Source organism: Pinus tabuliformis, chromosome 2_2, assembly GCF_031772625.1.
Source record: "Pinus tabuliformis cultivar Carrire ecotype Pingquan chromosome 2_2, CPIR1, whole genome shotgun sequence".
Classification (NCBI taxonomy): domain Eukaryota; kingdom Viridiplantae; phylum Streptophyta; class Pinopsida; order Pinales; family Pinaceae; genus Pinus; species Pinus tabuliformis.
This window is the reverse complement of record NC_142300.1, coordinates 154,067,043-154,088,341: the sequence shown is the minus strand read 5'-3', so window position 1 is coordinate 154,088,341 and position 21,299 is coordinate 154,067,043.

Genomic DNA, 21,299 nt, shown 5'->3' with positions numbered 1-21,299 from the left:
TCAGACAGTGAGTGGGTTTCTCCTTTGGTTTTGGTTCCAAATAAAAATGGGAAGTGGACTATTTGTGTAGGCTACAGAGAGTTAAACAAAGAAATAAAGAAGGACCATTTCCCTCTACCTTTCATTGCCCAAGTTCTAGATGGCTGCCAGGGAAGAAATTTTTCTCTTTCCTAGATGGGTTCAACGAGTACAATCAAATCCAGATTAGCCTAGAAGACCAGGATAAAACCACCTTCACTTGTCCTTGGGGTACTTTCGCTTATAGGGTCCTTCCTTTTGGCCTATGAAATGCCCCTGCCACTTTCCAGAGGGTAGTCTTGAGTATCTTTGCCGAGCTAGTCCATGATGCAGTAGAAATTTATATGGATGATTTTACACCCTATGGGTGTGATTTCCAGGAGGCTCTCTCCAACTTGGGTAAGGTGTTGAACAAATGCATTGAAATGAACTTGTCCCTTAGTCCCGAAAAATGTGAGTTCTTGATGACTGCAAGGATTGTTATAGGTCATTCAATATCCTAGAAAGGACTGCAGGTGGACCCAAATAAGATAGCCATCATCCAAAGGGTCCCACCTCCCCAAAAGCAGAGGGATGTCAGAAGCTTTTTAGGTTTATAAGGATACTATATGAGATTTATAAAATACTTCAGCAAGTTAGCTTCTCCTTCATTTGGGTTATTGGCCAAAGACTCTAAATTTTTATGGCCAGAAAGATGTCAAGAGGCCTTGGAAACCCTAAAGGACAAGTTGACCACTGCACCTATTTTTCAAGGCCCAAATTGGGCACTTCCTTTCCATATACATGATGATGCCTCTCACAAAGCCATAGGAGTAGCTCTAGGCCATATGGATGACAAGTTACCTTATGCCATCTACTTCATCAATAAGAATCTATCAAAGGTCGAACTGAACTATACACTGACAGAAAAGGAGCTCCTAGCTGTTGTGCATTCATTGAACAAATTTAGGCATTACATTATACTCACCAAACATTCATACATACTCACCATGCTGCAATTAAACACTTGATGAATAAACCTGATGTGAATGCCTAGATTATTAGATGGTTACTTTTATTACAACAGTTTGATCTAACTATTATTGATAAGCATGGCAAGGAGAATGTTGTTGCAAACTTTTTGTCCATATTGAATTTTCCTTCAGGGGAGGAAGGAATGGTTGATGATTAGTTACCGGATGAACAATTATTCGTCATTTTAGTTATCTCTCCATGGTTTTCTAACATAGAAAATTACTTGGTTTCTGCACAGTTTCCACCGAATTTGTCCTCCAAAGAGAAAAGCAAGATTGTGAGGAAGAGGGCCCCATTCACTTGGATTGGGGGAAACCACTTAAAACTAGGCCCGAATCAAATTCTGAGAAGATGTGACAGGGAGGAGGAAGACTTTGACATCCTTCTGAACCTGTCATGGTGGGCCTTGTGGAGGTCACTTTACAGCCAAAAGGAGAACATTCAAGGTGCTACAAGGTGGTTACTACTGGCCCACTCTTCACCAATATGTGAGGAGGTATACTAGTCAATATGATCAGTGCCAAAGGATGGGGAAACCTACCCCAAGGTATGAAATGCCTCTGCAACCTCAAGTGACTTTAGAGAACTTTGACAAGTGGGGCATGGATTTCATTGGACCCATTGACCCTCCATCTAGGCAAAAGCAGTACATCATTGTGTGCACTGACTATTTAACCAAGTGGGTTGAAGCCAAGGCAATCAAAGTAGCAACAGAGGAGAAAGTGGCTGAGTTCTTAAGGGAAAATGTATTTTGTAAATTTGGTTACCCTAGAGAACTGGTCATTGATCAAGGTAGCCAGTTTACATCTCACATGATTGAAAATTTGTTAAGCCAACACAAAATCAAGCATAGAACATCCACTCCTTACCACCCACAAGCTAATGGGAAAGTGGAGGTGACCAACAGAGCATTGGAGGGAATTCTGACCAAAGTGATGAGCAGTAGCAGAATGGATTGGGAAGATAGATTAGTTGAGGCCACTTGTTCCTACAATACCATCTGGAAGACCACCAATTGATTCACTCCTTATGAGTTGGTCAATGGGAAGAAGGCCCTGTTGTCCATTGAATTTGAATGCACCACCTTAAGAATGGCAACACAACTAGATCTAGATCTCACCAGGGTGCAATTAGAGATATTGCTCCAGCTGAATGGGTTAGATGAGTTTAGAATGCAAGCCCTCCTGCACACAGAGGTGACTCAAGTTCAAAGGAAGATTTGGCATGACAAGAACATAAAGGAAAAATAGTTTCAAGAAGGTGATTGGGATTTTTTGTATGATTCCAGAAACAAGGATTTTAAAGGTAAGTTAAGGACTAGATGGTTAGGACCTTATGTCATAGAAAAATGTCATGATAATGGTTCAGTACAGGTAAGAACCATTAATGCAGAGGTCATTACTTTAATTTTCAATGGGCACAAATTGAAGGCCTACAAGAAGCCCTTGTCAAAGCAATAATTCATCAATGGCATCGGCAAGACAGTGATGGTGGTGGAGCAAGTCTCACCTTCTACCCCGAGTCCCACTGTTGGGTTGAAAACCTCTTGAGGCATCCCAATGGTGTCAAGAAAAAAGAAAAATATCTCTGGTTGAAAACCTCTTTTGAGGCACCCATAACAAGCAACTGGGATGGAAACATTTTGGAGGCACACTGGTTGTTTAATATATATATATATATATATATATATATATATATAGATATATATATATATATATATATAGAGAGAGAGAGAGAAAAGAAAAAAACTTTGAAAATGTTGTTTGTAGGTTAGCAGGAGGAGGATTAGAGAAATAAGAGAGGAGAAAAAGGACCTATACAATTATGTTTTCATTCCTCCATCCCATATTCTTCATCATCCCATCATTCCATCCATTCATGAACTCATCCAGCTCATTATAACGGGCTTTGTGTTTTCTACAAGATTTCCTGTAAACCTACAGGATTCCCTGGAAACCTATAGGATGATTCTGTAGGAACTACAGTGGCTTGCGAATCCCAAGGAAAGTGACCCTAGGGCAAGGGAATGACCAACCTGTGTCAAAAATAAATTTTTTTACTTCACCATGCCTCTCACCACCATGATTACCCCTGCATTCATCCAATAAGTTAGTTCCAAAAGAAAATAAAAAAAATATAGTTTTCAAAAAAAAAAAACAAATAGAAGAAGGTGAGAATAGAGGACAATGGGACAATACCTAAACGCTATACCTCTCACCTACCAATCACTATACCCCTTGTCTACCCATGACAAGAATCCTCCTGCTATAGAAGTGAAGAAAACAATAAAAGTTTAGGGGAGAGGCAGCTACAGGACATCCTGTAGGTTTCCTGTAGGAAATCCTGTAGCAGCCTATCCCACAAAAAAACATTTCACAGGTTGCAGTCATCTTCAACATAGAGATCCTATTATTAAGGAAGCTCCTCTAGATCTTAGCAACAGTAGAATGTTCATCAACATCACCCTACAGTACCCGCACATCAAAGGAAACAAGCATCAAAGGAGGCTAATATAAAAAGAACATATGCAACAAATACACAACAAGGACATCAATCTCCAACAAGCAACATCATCAAGGAATATTACCCACATGTATGTCATCTCACTTAAGCTCTCTCATTAGCATAATATGATAAAAAAATTAGGACTGTGTAAGAGTTGGTTTATAAGCAAAGGTGGCAACTTAACAAGGCCACCTTCAACCAGTCGACAAGGAGAATATAATTAGATCACTCCACACATGGCAACAATCAAATCAGAAGAAAAAGGAGATGAGGCCAAAAATGGTTAAGTTACGGATGACCAAAGTGGGGGATGATTATGAGGTAAGGAGGAATGATAAAGTGGTAGTGGGACCAGCAATCCAAAAGTAGGTGCTCGTACATCAGTGGCCAGCACACAATCCCACATAATCACCCATATGAGGAAATAAAACATTGATTCCCATGCAAAGGAGGCATTCATAATCTCGAGGATTTATCAAATCTAGGTTGCTCTCGGCTCTTGAAGTAGTGTCTACAAGAAAGACAGTGAGTAGTTTACAGCACATGAGCACCTACAAGATCCTATATGAAAACCTATAGGATCCTACAGGAGGACCTACAGGATACAGAGCAGTCATCTACAGGATTAGTAGTGGGAATTTAGAGAGGAAAGATCAAAGGTTGGCTTCATCAAGCAATAACCAGGAGGTAGGAGCTATACCTTCGCACATTTTCCAAGTTAAAAAAATATAGAAAATAGCCTCCATTTGGTTAAGGAAATTGTATTCTAGGGGAGTTATATACAGAGTTGTCATTTAAAATCTCTCACCCATTATAATTTGGAATTATACCCATACAAACCTCCACAATTATCATAGAAAAAATGTTAGGGGGATTTAACAAGAGGGAACCCACAAACACAGCGAGAATTCATCAGCACCCTCCTGTAGTGGAAATCTTCACAAGGCACAATTGGATGGGTTTCTTTGAGAAAATGAAGGAATACGATGATGAGGTGGCTAGGGACATTGCTCTCTCACTCATACCACTCACTAGGACCCATGCCACTGTTGTGGTGAAATGTATCTCAGTAGAAATCACCCCTGAAGTCATAGGTAGAATCATCACACTTCCTTTAGGGTTTCCTTGGAGAAAGGAAGATAAGGGTAACAACCAACTTGCAAAGAAGAAATTCTTTTTGGAAGGAGAGGAGGCAATGGAGGACAAAAATTGGGTCAGAAGAGAAAGCCTACCATACCCTTGGAATGAAATTAGATACCACCTCATTAAGTATATCTCATGTGAAGGAAGAGACAATTTGGTATATGGATACCATTTCAAGCTTCTCTAAGAACTAAGATTTGGAGAAGACACACCTCCTCAAAACAGACTAAGCATACCCTACTTCCTTCCTCAATCAGCGATATATATATGAGCATCAAAGTGAAGGAAGGAAAACATCAACATCTATCCCATCATGGGTTAATCAAACTTATCCTAGAAGATTCCCTCTGAATCCTAAGACTCCCTCTTACATGGACAACTTTTAGAAACATGCAGGCAGAGGGAGATATAAAAGCTCTTGAATATGACAAAAGCCCCACTGATAGTGAGAGAGAAAAAGAGGAAAGAGAAGAGGAAGAAGAGGAAGAAAAGGAGGAGGAAAGTGAAGAAGAGAAAAAATAAGATGCAAAAGAGGAAACTGATGAACATAGTGGGAAACTGGAGGAAGAAGAGGAAGAGAAAGACAAGGATGAGAAGGAGAATGGAAAATAGGAAACAAAAGGAAAGGAATAATGTAGGTCTACAGTTCAAGGAAAAGAAGGGGAAGAATCACCAAGAGTATCTCCAAAACCCATTAAGAAAGAGGCAGCAACTGCTCTCACTGCCTAAGTACACTTACCAAGCAAAAATGGAAGAGACAGAGACAAACCCCATTGTACTTTAGGACAAGAAAAAGCACAAGAATCAGGCAAGGAAGACCTCAAACACCCACCAAAATTCCTATTGTCATTGAAGACTCACCAAAGCAGCAAGAAAAGGTAACTCCCCTTGAGAAACATCTGGGAGAAGGATCATCAGGACAAGCCTCTCCCAAGTCTCCCTTCACTTATGTTAAGAGGTCTATCACAAGGTCTACCTCCTCAAAGGGAAAAGGTCTCCTATAGGAGACACAGAAGGACTTACACTAAGCAAAGGCCATCCTCCAGGAAACTCTACTAAATCTATAGGAAACTCTTCTAAACCTATAGGAAACTCAAAAAATGGACCAAGAAGGTATCACTCAGCAAGAAACAAAGAAGGAAGATCTAGAACTGAGGGAACCTAGTCCTCAAACCAACCTTGACTCTTACTACAGGTTCATTGAAGGGGGCGAGGTCATTCCATAGAAATTGTCCATCCCCTTATTCTTTGAGATTGAAAAGGAAAGGGAAATAACACATAGGTGGATGAAAATTTCCAAATCTAAAGTAGTGAAGGATGTAGGCCACATGGAGGGGAAAGTAAAGGAGATGGGCAGAGAACTGAGCAGCATAAGGGACAGAGAGGCAATGATGAAATCTCAGTTGGAAGCAGAGAATGCATGGGTAAGAGGATAGTTACAAGAGAGAGAAAATCAATTGGCAACTATGGCCAATTAATCCTTAGACAGACCTTCTGACAGACCTCCTAACATTAGTGAAGGGAGACTTGGGAGAGGCTTTTCCACATTATTCTACAAGTTTTTCCATGCATGAAATAGGAAATGGGATAGTGAAATTATGTTTTCTTAGTTGATTGAAAATATTTCTTGTTTGACATGATTTATGGATAAATGTCAATGATTGATGCAATGTAGGGGGGTTTCCTGACCAACAACCCCATCCTAATGATCTGATATTCACCCTATGAGTGCCATCAGTTAAATATTTACTAAACTAAAGGTATTACAGACTCATGTGCTGGTGTGTGAAACAACAGATCGATCAGATTGCCAATACACAAACAAATAAAATGGAGAGATAGTAGAGAAATATAGTAAGCAACACAAAGACACAAACAATTTTTAATAAGGAGTTCACCCTATTCTCTAGGGCTACGTCTCCGGTCCAGCTTCAATGGTGGCCTTGTTTTATTGTGCCTTTCAGCAGAGAAATTACAATACAGGGACTTAATATGAGTTCTCCTGAAGCAAATTTTGCTTGGTAGGGTGGTTCTTGGATTTCCCAAGCCACTTGGAGTACACAAACTCTTCTTCTTCCTACCAGCTCTGTGACCTCTTGGTCTACAGTGGAAAGAGCCAAATGTGATGCTCAGTCCAGATAGATTCCTCTATGGGAAGGCTTGAATCTTCAAGCTCTCTGGTGCTCGACGCTGACTCTGGTCAGCTCAACCCTCTGTCTCTTCTGCTTGACATTAATGTTCTCTGTGTTCAATCCTCCTCTCAGGGTTCGTTGTTCACTGCCTCTCTTGGTTTCTTGGACTCCTCTCAATTCTGATTCCAAATCAACTCTAACTGATTCGACTGTCTCTATTTATGGCTTTAGCCATTCGATCCCTATGCCTATTTGGTTCCTCTTCTTCCTGTGCCGATTCACCTTCTGCAGCTGTGCTTGGATTTCCCTACATTCAGTGTCATCATGAACACTCAGGGAGTGGTCACTTGTCCTCCTCTAAATGGCGCTAGCATGCTTTGTCGGTTCGTTTCTTTAGTTACACCATGGATGTGTTCTTCCTCCACCGTGGCGGTCAAACGGATTCCAAATTCCTTTAGAACACGGCTTAATTCCCTGTCGATTTCACATCTTTCCATCGGGTGCAATCTTAGCCATCTGATCTGGGCCCTCCAGATCTAACGCCATATGCATGATTCACGTGGTTGACTTGCTGGACAAATAACATGCGATCAACGATGGATTTCTCTCACCTTCGCCTGCCATGCATCAATCAGTGTATGGAATCGCTCTGCTCCTGTCCAAAACCTTTTACCATTTAAGGGTACCCCAATCAATACCACTGGTTTTCCAGCACGTCGGTCCTGCCTTTGTACGTTAGCATTTTTCTCTTTTTCCACCGCGGTTTCCTGGCTCCCGATGTGACCGAGTGCTCAGGCCTCCCCTTTAGAGCCCTATTTAACTAGTGATGCACGATTAGTGCTAAGCACTAATAACGCATCAAAAACCTCATCCTTTTCTCATTCTAGGGCTCCCAGGGGCTACTTTGGCCTCCTACGCAGTCTCCATGGGCCTCGGTTAGCGTGCTTTGACCGAGGTCCTCGTCATTCCATGTCGACTCCCATGGCCATTGGTTCAAGGTGTTTTTGATATTGTTTTAGATTTCCTTAGAGATTTGTTCGACCTGATTCAGTCATGGTTCTCCACAATCTTTCTATGGATCCAATTCGGATCACAGCCTCCCTACTGAAAAGCTTTTGGACCACCAAAATTTGGTTTTCAAGCATTGATTAAGTGAGGATACTATTTCTTCACTTGTCCAATCTTAATCCACTTTGTGCTTCTTGGCTTTGAACCTTTGATCCCAATCCTGAGGTACTCAACATATCCCTTGTGCATTTTCCTCACCTTGCTGTCCAACACGGTGTCTTCATGCAATTCATTGAGGTATTCAGGTAGCAGGTCATCAATAGAATGCAATTGACTTTGCTCTTCAGGGTCCTCAATCATTGAAGGTTCAAACAATCTCAAAAAATCTCAAATAATCTTCATTTACGACTGAGTAGAAGTGCGTGTAAGCTCGTAGATCAAGGTGAAATGCATTTTCACCACTTTTCTCAAGTATCCTAAAAGGTTCATACCTGATAGGCTTTAGCTTTTTACCTTCACCTTGCATCCTATCCTTGCTGATATACAACCAGACTTGGTCCCCAACTTGAAAACTATGCTCCATCTGATGCTTATCATGCCTAGCCTTGTACTTGGTCTGGCTCTTTTCCAGCTATTTCTGTACTGCTTGATGGATCTCCTGGATCTGTTCGATGAACCTGGTTGCCTTATCCACATCAATGTGTCCATCAACCATGGTATCTTTACCAAAGACAAAATCCAAAGGAGAACTTGGTGTGAAACGAAAGCAGGTCTCAAAAGGGGATCTTTGTGTAGAAGAGTGTTTGGCTCTGTTGTAAGCATGCTACACATAACACAAGTGTTCATCCCAGAGCTTAGGATGTTCACTGCAATATCCTCTCAGTAACTGGATCACATTCCTATTTGCTACTTCTGTCTGGCCATCTGTTTGTGGATGAAAAGTTGTTCTCTTCTTTAACTTGGTGTCCATCAGTTCCCACAGACTAGACCAAAACTTCCCCAGAAATCGGGTGTCTCAATCAGATACAATGAAAGTGGGTAATCCAAAATGAACCCATACATGTTCAACGAACAATTTTGCAGTCTGTTTAGCTGTAATCTATTTACTACAAGGTATCAAAATACACATTTTGCTGAACCTATCCACAACAACATATAGATAATCATGACCTTTCCTAGATTTAGGTAGTCCAACAAAATCCATGGAAACACTTTCCCAAGGGTGAGAAGGAACTGGCAATGGAGTGTACAAGCCTAGTTTTCTATTGTTGGGCTTGCTTTTAGCACACATAGCACACCCTCTTACATATCTAGAAACTGTTTCATTCATTTTCAGCCAATAGCAGAATCTTTGCAGCTGTGCAACTGCTTTTCTTACCCTAAAGTGACCTGATATCAGAGAAGTGTGTGCTTCCCTAATTATCTTTATCCTCTCAGTTTGTGGAATGCAGAGTTTCCCATAATGGTACAAGAGTTAGTCCTTTATATGATAATTCAATTCTTCTACTCTTTTGCCTTGACTCAAAGTTGCATATACATTTTTAAAATCCATATCCTGAGCATATTGTTCTATGTAGCTTTCATGTAGTACAGAATTATGCTTAAGTATGGTAGATGCATTTATAATGGGTCTAGATAACATGTCTGCAACCTTGTTATGTATGCCCTTTTTATATCTGATGACTAAGTGAAACTGTTGTAGAAAACCCATCCATTTGTAATGTCTTGATTGTTGCAACTTAGTTTGGGAGTGTAGATAATGAAGTGGCTGATGATTAGTATGTATTACTGTCTCTTTTCCCATTAAATAATGTTTCCACTTTTTCACACTCTGAACTAATGCATACAATTCTTTATCATATGTAGGATAGTTAACTACTGCATGAATAAAAGTCTCAGAATGATAACATGTGGGTTTGCCATGCTGTGTCAACACCACTCTCATGGCATAGTCACTGGCATCAGTTTGGATCTCAAATGGTCTTTCTAAATCTGGCAGTGCTAGAACAAGTGCTGTACTTATTTTCTCTTTCAAGGTGTCGAAGGCTTTCTGATGTTTTCCTCCCCATTGAAACACCTTATTCAATCATGTTAAAGCATGTAAGGGAGCTGCAATCGAGGAGAAGTTAGAAATGAACTTCCTCCAATATTGTGCTGCTCCTAGGAAGCTTCTCACTTCTGTAGCAGACCTGGGTTTAGGCCAGTTCACAATGACTGCCACTTTAGAGGGATCTATTTTCAATTCACCTCCCCCTACTATATGACCCAAGTAGTTTAGAGATGTTTTTCCAAATTCACATTTTGAGAGTTTAACATAAAGTTTTTCTCTTTTCAAAACATCTAATGTCTGCTTAACATGCTTTAAATGTTCTTCCCACATTTTACTAAAAATCATAATGTCATCCAGATACACAATAACAAAATCATCAAGAGAAGGTCTGAGTACATCATTCATTAATCTCATGAAAGTAGTAGGAGCATTAGTTAAGCCAAAAGGCATAACGAGCCATTCATACAATCCCTGCTTTGTTTTGAAAGTAGTCTTCCATGCATCTTGCTTTGCAACTATGACCTGATGGTATCTACTATGCAAATCCAGCTTGGTGAAATAAACAACTTCTTTTAATTGATCTAAAAGATCATCTAGCGAGGAAGGGAATAACAATTTTTTATTGTTATCTTATTCAGTGCTTAGTAATCTATGCACATTCTCCACGAGCCATCTTTCTTTCTCACCAAAACGATTGGTGACCCACATGGTGATGTGCTAGGCCTGATGAAGCCCTTCTCGAGCAACTCCTGCACCTGCTTCTTGATTTTAGCATTCTCTAAAGAAAACAACCTATACATCCCAATGTTAGGCAATGAAACATCTTGCTACAAAATAATATCATGTACTATTCCCTTTTTGGGTGGAAGACCTTTAGGTTCTTGAAACATGACATCATACTCTGAAACAACCTTTTCTATATCAACTTTCTATTCAGCATTATAGCCCTCAAATGCATTGGTTTTATCAGGTTTCTTTTCCTTTACAAGCATCAGTAAGAATTGTTTGCATGAATTAATCATTCTTTTCATCTATCCTGAGTTTATGAGAGTATAATTATTCTTGAGCTTCTGAGCTCTTACAAAGTATTCGAATCCATCTTTAACCAGTAGATACTTGTTCTCAGCTCTATAGAAAATAGCCTGTCTATCATACAAGTAAGGACTTCATAAAACAATTCCACATATATTCAAAGGAATTATGTCTAACTCAACCTCATCTACAAATGCTGACCCAAAAGAAAACTTGAGTTTTCACTGTCTAGTCACTTGTAGTTGTGCTTTATCATTCAACCATCCTAATGGGTATGGTTTCTTGTGAGGTGTAGTTGCTAATCCAAATTTCTTTACAATTTCTTCAAAAATCAAATTTACTTGAGAGCCACTATCAAACAAAGTATCAATCTTTTGATTTTTGGAAATAACTCGAATATGGAAAAGCTCATGTCTTTTTCTCTCATTTTCTTCATCAATAACAGATTGAGCAGAATTACTAGTAGATGCTTTAGAATTCTTACCTCTTATACCTGTGGCTACTATAGTTGTTTCATCTCCCGAGTCTGACCCCAAATCTCTCTGAATAGCTGCAGTTGTCTTCTTGTTCTTGCCCTCGGACTTCTTAGGTCTCAACTCTGGATGCAGAACCCAATCATTCTCATCATAATGCCCCTCCTTTTTACAATGAGTGCATGAAGCCTTGGATTTTTGTGCAATGTTAGCCTTCCTTGCCTTCCATTTATGTTTTCTTTTCTCCTTGCTCTTGCTTACAGTAGGTTGGGATTGTCCCCCAACTTCTGGATTGCCATTTTTTCCTCTAGCCTCCAGATGAGTAGCTTGTACAGATACCTCATCTATGCTAGTGGGATTAAAAATGAGGATGGTATGCCTCATGTAGTTTTGTAGACCACCAATGTACTTCAAAAGAGTCTTTGGTGAGTCTAGTGAGATACCCAACGTCAATGCTGTCTTTTTGATCTCTTGAGTATACCCTTGTACACTTTGCCCCTTAAACTGCTGAAGAGTTTGCCAACTCATCATGGCCTGCTGCATGTAGGCCAATGGATAGAACTGTTTTCTGATTGCAGAAACAAAGTCACTCCAAACAGAGATGGTATTACCATGGCTTTTCATATCAGCTTGGGTTCTACCTTCCCACCAAACCAAGGCAGTGCCTCCTAGGCATAGGCTTGCCAGCTAGATCTTACTCTTGTCTGAGTTTATGTTCTGTACCCTGCAATACACATCAATTTCTCTAATCCAATTGTTCAATTTTTCAGCATTTAGCTCTCCATCATATATAGGCAAATCGAATTTAACATCTAACTTAACCAAAGATGCTTTCTTATTATGTACAGGGCTATTAGGAGGTGTGAGAAAGTTTTCCTCTTTCCCCTTTCCTTTGGAGTTGTCATGGAAGTGAGACTCATCTTCTTCTTTCTCTTGCTTAGAGTATGATGCATCTTCCACCTTTTGCTTTCCAAAGTCTTTGTACATTTCTTCAACCATAGACTTTATAGCTAGGAAAATATCTATGAATTGAGGGTTTGGCCCCATAGAACTTTCTTCTGACATGGTATTTTGAGGATAGACTCTCCCATTTTTATGATTAGTTTCCACCAACTCTCCCTCTCCTATTTTGAGCTTTGATCTTGTGAGCATTCATAGCCATACAAACACAAGCTTGTCTAACCTTACAACCTTGAGCTCTAATACCACTTTATTTGATATTCACCCCGTGAGTGCCATCAGTTAAATATTTATTAAACTAAAGGTATTACAGACTCACGTGCTGCTATGTGTTCAGTGTTATTGAAACAAAGACCGATCAGATTGCCAATACACAGACAAATAAAATGGAGAGACAGGAGAGAAATACAGTAAGCAACACAAAGACACAAACAATATTTAATAAGGAGTTCACCCTATTCTCCAGGGCTACGTCTCCGGTCCAGCTTCAGTGGTGGCCTTGTTTTATTGTGCCTTTCAGCAGAGAAATTAAAATACAGGGACTCAATATGAGTTCTCTTGAAGAAAATTTTGCTTGGCAGGGTGGTTCTTATATTCCCCAAGCCACTTGGAGTACACAGACTCTTCTTCTTCCTATCAGCTCTGTGACCTCGTGGTCTACAATGGAAATAGCCAAATTTGATGCTCAATCTGGACAGATTCTTATATGGGAAGGCTTGAATCTTCAAGCTCTCTGGTGCTTGACGCTGCCTCTGGTTAGCTCGGCCCTCTGTCTCTTCTACTTTACTTTACTATTCTCTATGTTCAGTCCTCCTCTCAGGGTTCACTGTTCACTAACTCTCTTGGTTGCTTGGACTCCTCTCAATTCTGATTCCAAATCAACTCTAACTGATTCGACTATCTTTGTTCATGGCTTTAGCCCTTCAATCCCTATTCCTATTCAGTTCCTCTTCCACCTATGTTGATTCACCTTCTGTAGCTACACTTGGAGTTCCCTGCGTTCGGTGTCACCATGAACGCTCAGGGAGTGGCCACTTGTCTTCCTCTAAATTGTGCCAACATGCTTCGTCAGTTCGTTTCTTCAGTTACGTCGTGGATGCGTTCTTCCTCCACTGTGGCGGTCAAACAGATTCCAAATCCCTTTAGAACATGGCTTAATTCCCTGTCGATTCCACTTCTTTCCATCGGGTGCAATCTTAGCTCTCCAATCTGGGCCCTCCAAATCTGACGCCATATGCACTTTTTGTGTAGTTGACTTGCTCAACCGATAGCATGCAATCAACGGTGGTTTTCTCTCACCTATGCTTGCCATGCGTCGATTGGTGTATGGAATCGCTCCACTCCTATCCAAAACCTCTTACCGTTTAAGGACACCACGATAAATACCACTGGCTTTCCAGTGCATGGGTCTCGCCCGCAGTTTCCTAGCTCCTGATGTGACCGAGAGCTTGGGCTCCCCCTTCAGGGTCCTATTCTCCTAGCGATGCGCTAATCGTGCATCAAAAACCTCATCCTTTTCCCATTCTGAGGCTCCTAGGGGCTACTTTGTCCTCCTACGTAGTCTCCATGGGCCTCAATCAGTGCACTTTGACCAAGGTCCTCGTCATTCCACATCGGCTGCCATGGAGAAATCAAAAAGGTTGTAGGAATGAGACTGAGAAGAAATGCTTGGACACAAAAATGCCAAGCATGGAAATCCAAGAATATAGGTACTTCTATGGGCCTAGATGATACACTGGTAAAGGTCTATCCTTTGCCTAATATGAAGGTGAAATTATTTTTCTGAAGTTTATCTGATCTATGGTCTAGCGAATACACTGACAAAATGATCTGGACCCTCAAAGTTTTGAATTTTTATCAACTTACTGGAGGGGTGGATTTTGCTCTCAGCATTTTCACAGGAGCAAAGATCTTAGATCTTAAAGAAATTCCTCACATGATATCTCAGTGCATCCAAAGAACGATACAATATCTCAGAACCTTCTCATCCCCTTGGGACTATCATAGTCTCAGGCTAAGAGAAAGTATTGATCCTAATCCGTTTGCACAGGTTTTTAGTCATGAGAGGATCGAAGAAATCGAGACCAGCAACAATGAAGAAATGATTAAGCAGCATGCCGGTTGGTTCCATGAATTTGGAAATTTAAAGCCGGTAGAAAAAATTCAGATTCTACAAAAAATGGATGAATTACAGGGAGAACCCAAAGTATCAAAATTTGTGATTAATCAAAAGGCTTTGGTAACCATCAGTGTTATCTCACCTAATTGGAATAACAATGTCATCCATATAATAATTTGGATGATTTCGAAAAGAATCTGTACATCAATGATTTTCAAGTTAGGCTGGCAGCATATAGATTTTATGAGTAATAATTGTAGAGCATGGGTTCAGCATGCAATCGAGAGTTCTACTAATATGTTTAAATTTTTAAATGGTAACTCTTAAACGGCATCGAATTGGTAGTACAAAGGTCAGCCACTGTTAGAAATGTTTTTAAATATTCTTTTCTAGATATCGAAATCAGCACTTTACCTTTTCTTAACAAGTGGGAAAAACAGGAAGACATGTACACGCCTCAGCAACAGGGCCTCCATAGGATAAAGACAAATACGGAAAAGGGAGAATCTTCAAAATTAGCATCCAGGAGGACAATAATTTTAGATGAAGATGCCAAAGGAAAAGAAACAACATCTACTTTATAGGACGAGTTGACAAATGCTCAGGACCCGCAGCAGACATTGATGAAGAATACAATAGGCTGATGGAACGGCACTACAAAAAGATACTCGATGAGTACAGACCAACACATGACTCTTCCAAAGAATTTGATCCTGATAGTGACTTTGATTTAGATAGGAGTCTTATGGGACCTTGGTAGGATAAGTTAGAATCTTTTGTACCAAAAAAGTTGAGTAGACACCATCGGCGAAAATTATGCCGAAAGGACCCTCAATTATTTCTGTTTTGTCATTTTATTTTTGAAAAGTAGAGGTTAGGAAGTCTATATAAGAAAAGGTCTGCAGAAGTTCAAGATCATCACTTGACAGAGAACTCTGAGATCTCTTATTGTAATAAGCTTTATGTATTCTGCTTGTTTTTTTTAATATCGAAGCCTACCGGGCCCCCTGTCTGAGGACAGTTTCTGTAATCCAAAAGAACCTTGAGCTATAAGGCAAAGGCGTTTGAAGACCCATGGAGAGAGGTCATAGTTGCGCACGCATGTTCGGTTGAGTAGAAGTCACTTACCTCAGCTCTGCTATTTAGGAAAACTTCGAGTTTAATCAGAAGTAAGTTCGAATGCACCAAAGCTTTATTCTATTGTCTTCTCGTTTTAATTATTAGTCTCTGTTGATCGATCACCCTTATTTCTGGTATCAGAGCCATACCCCATTCCTTGGACGTAATACATTCTATAGACAGAGCCTGAAGTTAGCCAGGTAGCCTTTGAAAAGTATCTTGTTTTACAAGTGCTGAGTAAATAAAAGTTGCTTCAGTCAATCTCTGGAATAGATTGTAAGAGTTCAACATGGCCAATTTCTTGAGATCCTTTTCAAACATTGACAGACGTTCTATATCTGAAGTAGATAGTAGATCTCTTGAATCCGATTTGGTAGAACATGAAAAGGTAGAAGACCCAGAAAGCTGGAATCCTCCCATGTTGAGTTCTAAATAAATTTATCCAATACCGATGTTGTTCAAACTATCCAGAAAGGTCTATCTCAAAGAGGTTGAACTGAAAATAAGAATCAAAGTTCCATCTGTACAAATTATAGGTCTAAATTTGTTTTCTAAAGATGAAATCAGAAAGTTTAGAAAATATGTTGCTGAAAAGAGATTCTTCTATTTGCACTTTGGGGGAATTAGAATTGGACTAGCTCCATTATTCCGTCATGGCCTTAATACTCCCTGTATAGCCGAGCTTTTCGATACCAGGCACAATTTATATGAACATGCCCGAATTGGAACCATACTTGGAAACCTATCCTCAGAATGTCAACAGGGCACTATCTATCCAGACTATGCCATTAGTTTGTCTGATATTCACCTCAAAGATTGTTGGAAAGCCTTGATTGGAGTACAAGGCCTAGAAATGGTTGAAGACAGTGAATATTTGTCTGTGATAGTCCAAACCTCTTTCCAGTTAACAAATACAGTACATCCTAAATTGATATAGCCAATGTTAAAAGATTGTGTTGTTGTAGGATTAAGCAACGCACAAGTAGAAGGTATTCATTATGACAAAGAAGCTTTGCCTAATGACTGGTATATCCAATATAAGTCTCTGGAAGCCGCAGATAGTTCAAATAGCATGCTCAAAAGAATGCCTGTGTTAGATGGCCGTGTTATAATAATCCCAAACAAACCAAGAATACCATGACCTATAGTTATGCCAGAAAAACATGTGCTACTAGCCGTCTCAGAAAATTAACAACTGCTTGTAAGTGGAAGGAAATCCTTTTATCGTCACATTCCTTTACCAGAAGAAGCTAGTTCTTCCACCAGCACACCGATGTCCACAAACGAGTTGTATATACCAGAACAAAAACTGTTCTTGCTATAAATAAAATGTTTAGAACATATGTCAACACTACTCTGCCTGTAGAGGAATTTCAGTTTGCAAATTGTAGATTTGTAAAAGGAGGAAAGTGGCCACCTAAAACAAAGTTCAATACTTCTTCATCCAATACCAGACAACCACCTACAAGAGCTGAATGTGCCCCATTATTAGAACAAAATTCCCAGAATCCAAATGACATGGACCAAGTATACCAGATAGGAAACAATCTAACCACTTTGTGTGCTCACGCAGAAGATGTTCTAGATGACCTAGGAAAACAAGCGGATCTGATAAATGCAAATCTGAAACTGCTCTATGATGAGCAGCAATCAGAACAGCTAGAAAAGGAAGAAAGGAGAAGAAGGAGACATAAGAAGAAGGCCAAAGAATTTCGAAAATTTCACATAGATATGAGTGCACCCAATTATTGGGATCTAGAGGAAGAAGAAGAAGCAAAAGAAGCAGTGACTGCAACTAGTGTAGAAGAGGGTACTTCTAAGGACACTGGAAAGCTAACCAGTGAAAGAGAGACATATAAACAGATAAATCTTTTGATTCAAAGAAAGAAGTCATTGTTATAGACATTTTTGGGCACTGTAACCCAAATCATAAATGTCCATAAACTAAGGGCTCCTAAGTCCCTAAAGGTGTTGTTCCAACCCCTAAAAGAACAAGGTCAACTGATTACAACATCTCCCAGAAGTTCTCCATGAAAAACTACTCAGAAATGGTCAAACCTGGACCATTTCACTTGCTCCATGGTTAAAGTGCGTTGCATCCCACCTAGATACACACAGTAGGTGCGATGCATGTTGAAAAGCCCTTCTATGGGGTGCGATGGGCGAGAAGGGACAAATGGCAGGGTCAATCTGCAAGGTGGAGGAGCATGGAATCTTCCAGAAACTTTTCCTGTGACACTTGCCTCTCTGCATTCGACCAGGGATGAGTAAGAGATCATCAATCTCCGAGTGGAATCAAGAACTATCAGAGAGAAGACACTAATCAAATCTCAAAAGCTGACTCACCTCCCTTGCAGACATCTATATATGGATCCCTCATCCCAGAGATCCAGAGGCTGGAATTTTGTATCTTGTAAGGAAGTGTTGTTGGTTTCTTGGTGCAATATCATAGTGTTGGGTGATCTAATCTTTTCATGAGGTGAAGAAGGGCTTTCTTGCTGAGAGGATGATGCTGGGTCAGAACAATTGGTTGTAATCCTCTTTGCTCTTTCTTGATTATCAATAAAGCTATTCAAGTTTTCCTCCACATTCTTGTATGATTGATGATTTATGCATTTGTGTGGTCAATGTACATCTGATCCTATATTGTTTATGATAATAGATCTATATGGTCCAGTTTTGACCAGTTCTGAGTAGTGTTTCATGGAGAACTTCTGGGAGATGTTGTAATCAGTTGACCTTTCTCCATAGTAAAAGTGCGTTGCATCCCACCTAGATACACACAGTAGGCGCGATGCATGTTGAAAAGCCCTTCTATGGGGTGCGATGGGAGAGAAGGGACAAATGGCAGGGTCAATCCGCAAGGTGGAGGAGCATGGAATCTTCTAGAAACTTCTCCTGTGACACTTGCCTCTCTGCATTCGACCAGGGATGAGTAAGAGATCATCAATATCCAAGTGGAATCAAGAACTATCAGAGAGAAGACACTAATCAAATCTCAAAAGCTGACTCACCTCCCTTGCAGACATCTATATATGGATCCCTCATCCCAGAGATCCAGAGGCTGGAATTTTGTATCTTGTAAGGAAGTGTTGTTGGTTTCTTGGTGCAATATCATAGTGTTGGGTGATATAAGCTTTTCATGAGGTGAAGAAGGGCTTTCTTGCTGAGAGGATGATGCTGGGTCAGAACAATTGGTTGTAATCCTGTTTGCTCTTTCTTGATTACCAATAAAGCTATTCAAGTTTTCCTCCACATTCTTGTATGATTGATGATTTATGCATTTGTGTGGTCAATGTACATCTGATCCTATATTGTTTATGATAATAGATCTATATGGTCCAGTTTTGACCAGTTCTGAGTAGTTTTTCATGGAGAACTTCTGGGAGATGTTGTAATCAGTTGACCTTTCTCCATATTTAAAGTGCGTTGCATCCCACCTAGATACACAAAGTAGGCGCGATGCATGTTGAAAATCCCTTCTATGGGGTGCGATGGGCGAGAAGGGACAAATGGCAGGGTCAATCCGCAAGGTGGAGGAGCACAGAATCTTCTAGAAACTTCTCCTATGACACTTGCCTCTCTGCATTCGACCAAGGATGAGTAAGAGATCATCAATCTCCAAGTGGAATCAAGAACTATTAGAGAGAAGACACTAATCAAATCTCAAAAGCTGACTCACCTCCCTTGCAGACATCTATATATGGATCCCTCATCCCAGAGATCCAGAGGCTGGAATTTTGTATCTTGTAAGGATGTGCTATTGGTTTCTTGGTGCAATATCATAGTGTTGGGTGATCTGGGCTTTTCATGAGGTGAAGAAGGGCTTTCTTGCTGAGAGGATGATGTTGGGTCAGAAAAATTGGTTGTAATCCTCTTTTCTCTTTCTTGATTATCAATAAAGCTATTCAAGTTTTCCTCCACATTCTTGTATGATTGATGATTTATGCATTTGTGTGGTCAATGTACATCTAATCCTATATTGTTTATGATAATAGATCTATGTTCTTGGATAGTGTTATGCTGCTTTGATTCTATAGGTACTCTTTGAAGCTGGGTAGACAAGGAAGCGAGTGGCAAAGACCTACCAGAAGAGAGAGGAATCGAGCGAGGAACCAAGCGCAAGACAGAGGTTGGTCTCCTTATTCTTCTCTTATCTATTTCTCATAAAGGAAAATGAAAGTAGTTTTTTAGTGTGTTTGTTTCTAAGGTAGCTAACAGCCTTAGTGGGACTAGCAGCTCTGTATAGACACTAGTTTTCCCGATAACAAAATGGCGACTCCGCTGGGGAGCGAATAGATTTTTTGTTCATCTACATTTTTTTACTTTATAAACTTATAGACAGAGCTTGAAGTCAAGCCAGCTAGCCTTCGAACTACATTTGCTATGCAAGTGCAAAGTAGATCAACGCTGCTTCAGTCTATCTCCGGGTTTTGTTTATGAATTAAGCGATTGATTTACAAGCTCTCTAATTGCCCTCGTGGTGGCTCTAGTAACCTCTTTAGATCTACCCCTGTGATTGATTTACTGATTACCACTTGCTCGGCCTAAATCCCTGAACTGAACTGCAAACTATGACCAGTAACCCAATTAAAGTCTCTTCCCTAGTCCAGCGCACTGTCTGTTCTATGAACTTCAAATGCATCACACTTCCCGAGTGTAGTAGGTGCATTGCATTTCAGTTTCACTGTGTTACAAGTGCGCTGATCAGACAAGGCCTTGTTCCTAAATTTTGGTTTCTGTGTTCACTCTTTTCAACTCTATTTAGGAGTTTTGCTGCCTGTAGTCAGTACACCTATGTTTGAAACCCCCTTCCTTGTTGTTATTCTGCCTCCATTGTGCAAAGAAATACAAATGTTTTTATGTATTTTTGAGTCATTTTCAGTTCTCCTTTACAAAAAAGTAGCATAATTGTACTGTCGTTTCTTGATTTGAAAGTGTCGCAAGTGTTGTTTTCAATCATAGAAGAGAATCTGATTGTTCTTGATAGTCGATTACACTGTTACTCTTGTATTTGATTTGAGTTAGTAGTCCTTCAAGTGTCGAAAGCAAGTTTTCAATTCCAAATAACAAAGTGTCGTCATTGTCCTCATTTTGTTTTGAAAAGAAACTTGATTAGTAATTGTCGCTTTGAAAAATAATTCAGATTTGCGCTTAGCTTTCTTTTTATCATTCACACATTAAGAAGGCTGAAAACAAATACATGCATGTGCATTTGCATTTGCATTTATACTGTTTGTTGGTTTGATTTAGGACCGTGCATATAGTGTGTGCTCTTTGCTCTTTGTTGAAAGAACGCCATCTCTCTTTCCTTAGTAGCTAGGATTTTCATTGCAGAAAAGAAGATTAAGCAACTATTTATCATCTTAGATTGCATTTTAGGAATTGTACATCTACATCGCGCGGTGAACCTGAAAGGAAAAATTCTTAAGCAAGACCAACTGTAAAATAAATATAATGAATCTAAAAACGCTTTGGAACCTAACGCACAACATTTAGAAGTCTAGGCTAGAGATGTATTCCGGCATCGTAAAGCCTGGTAATTGTTGTTTTCACTGTTGGTTGGGTGATTGCTCCACTTTGAGACGATAAGTGCCAGTACGGACTTGTGCTCCCACATACCGTCAAGTATATTTTGGGAGACCACAATAGGCTTTATCCTTTATCCATAGGAAGCCGTGTCTGCCGCCCTATCGATCGCAATGCACTGAACAAAACATTCAGGT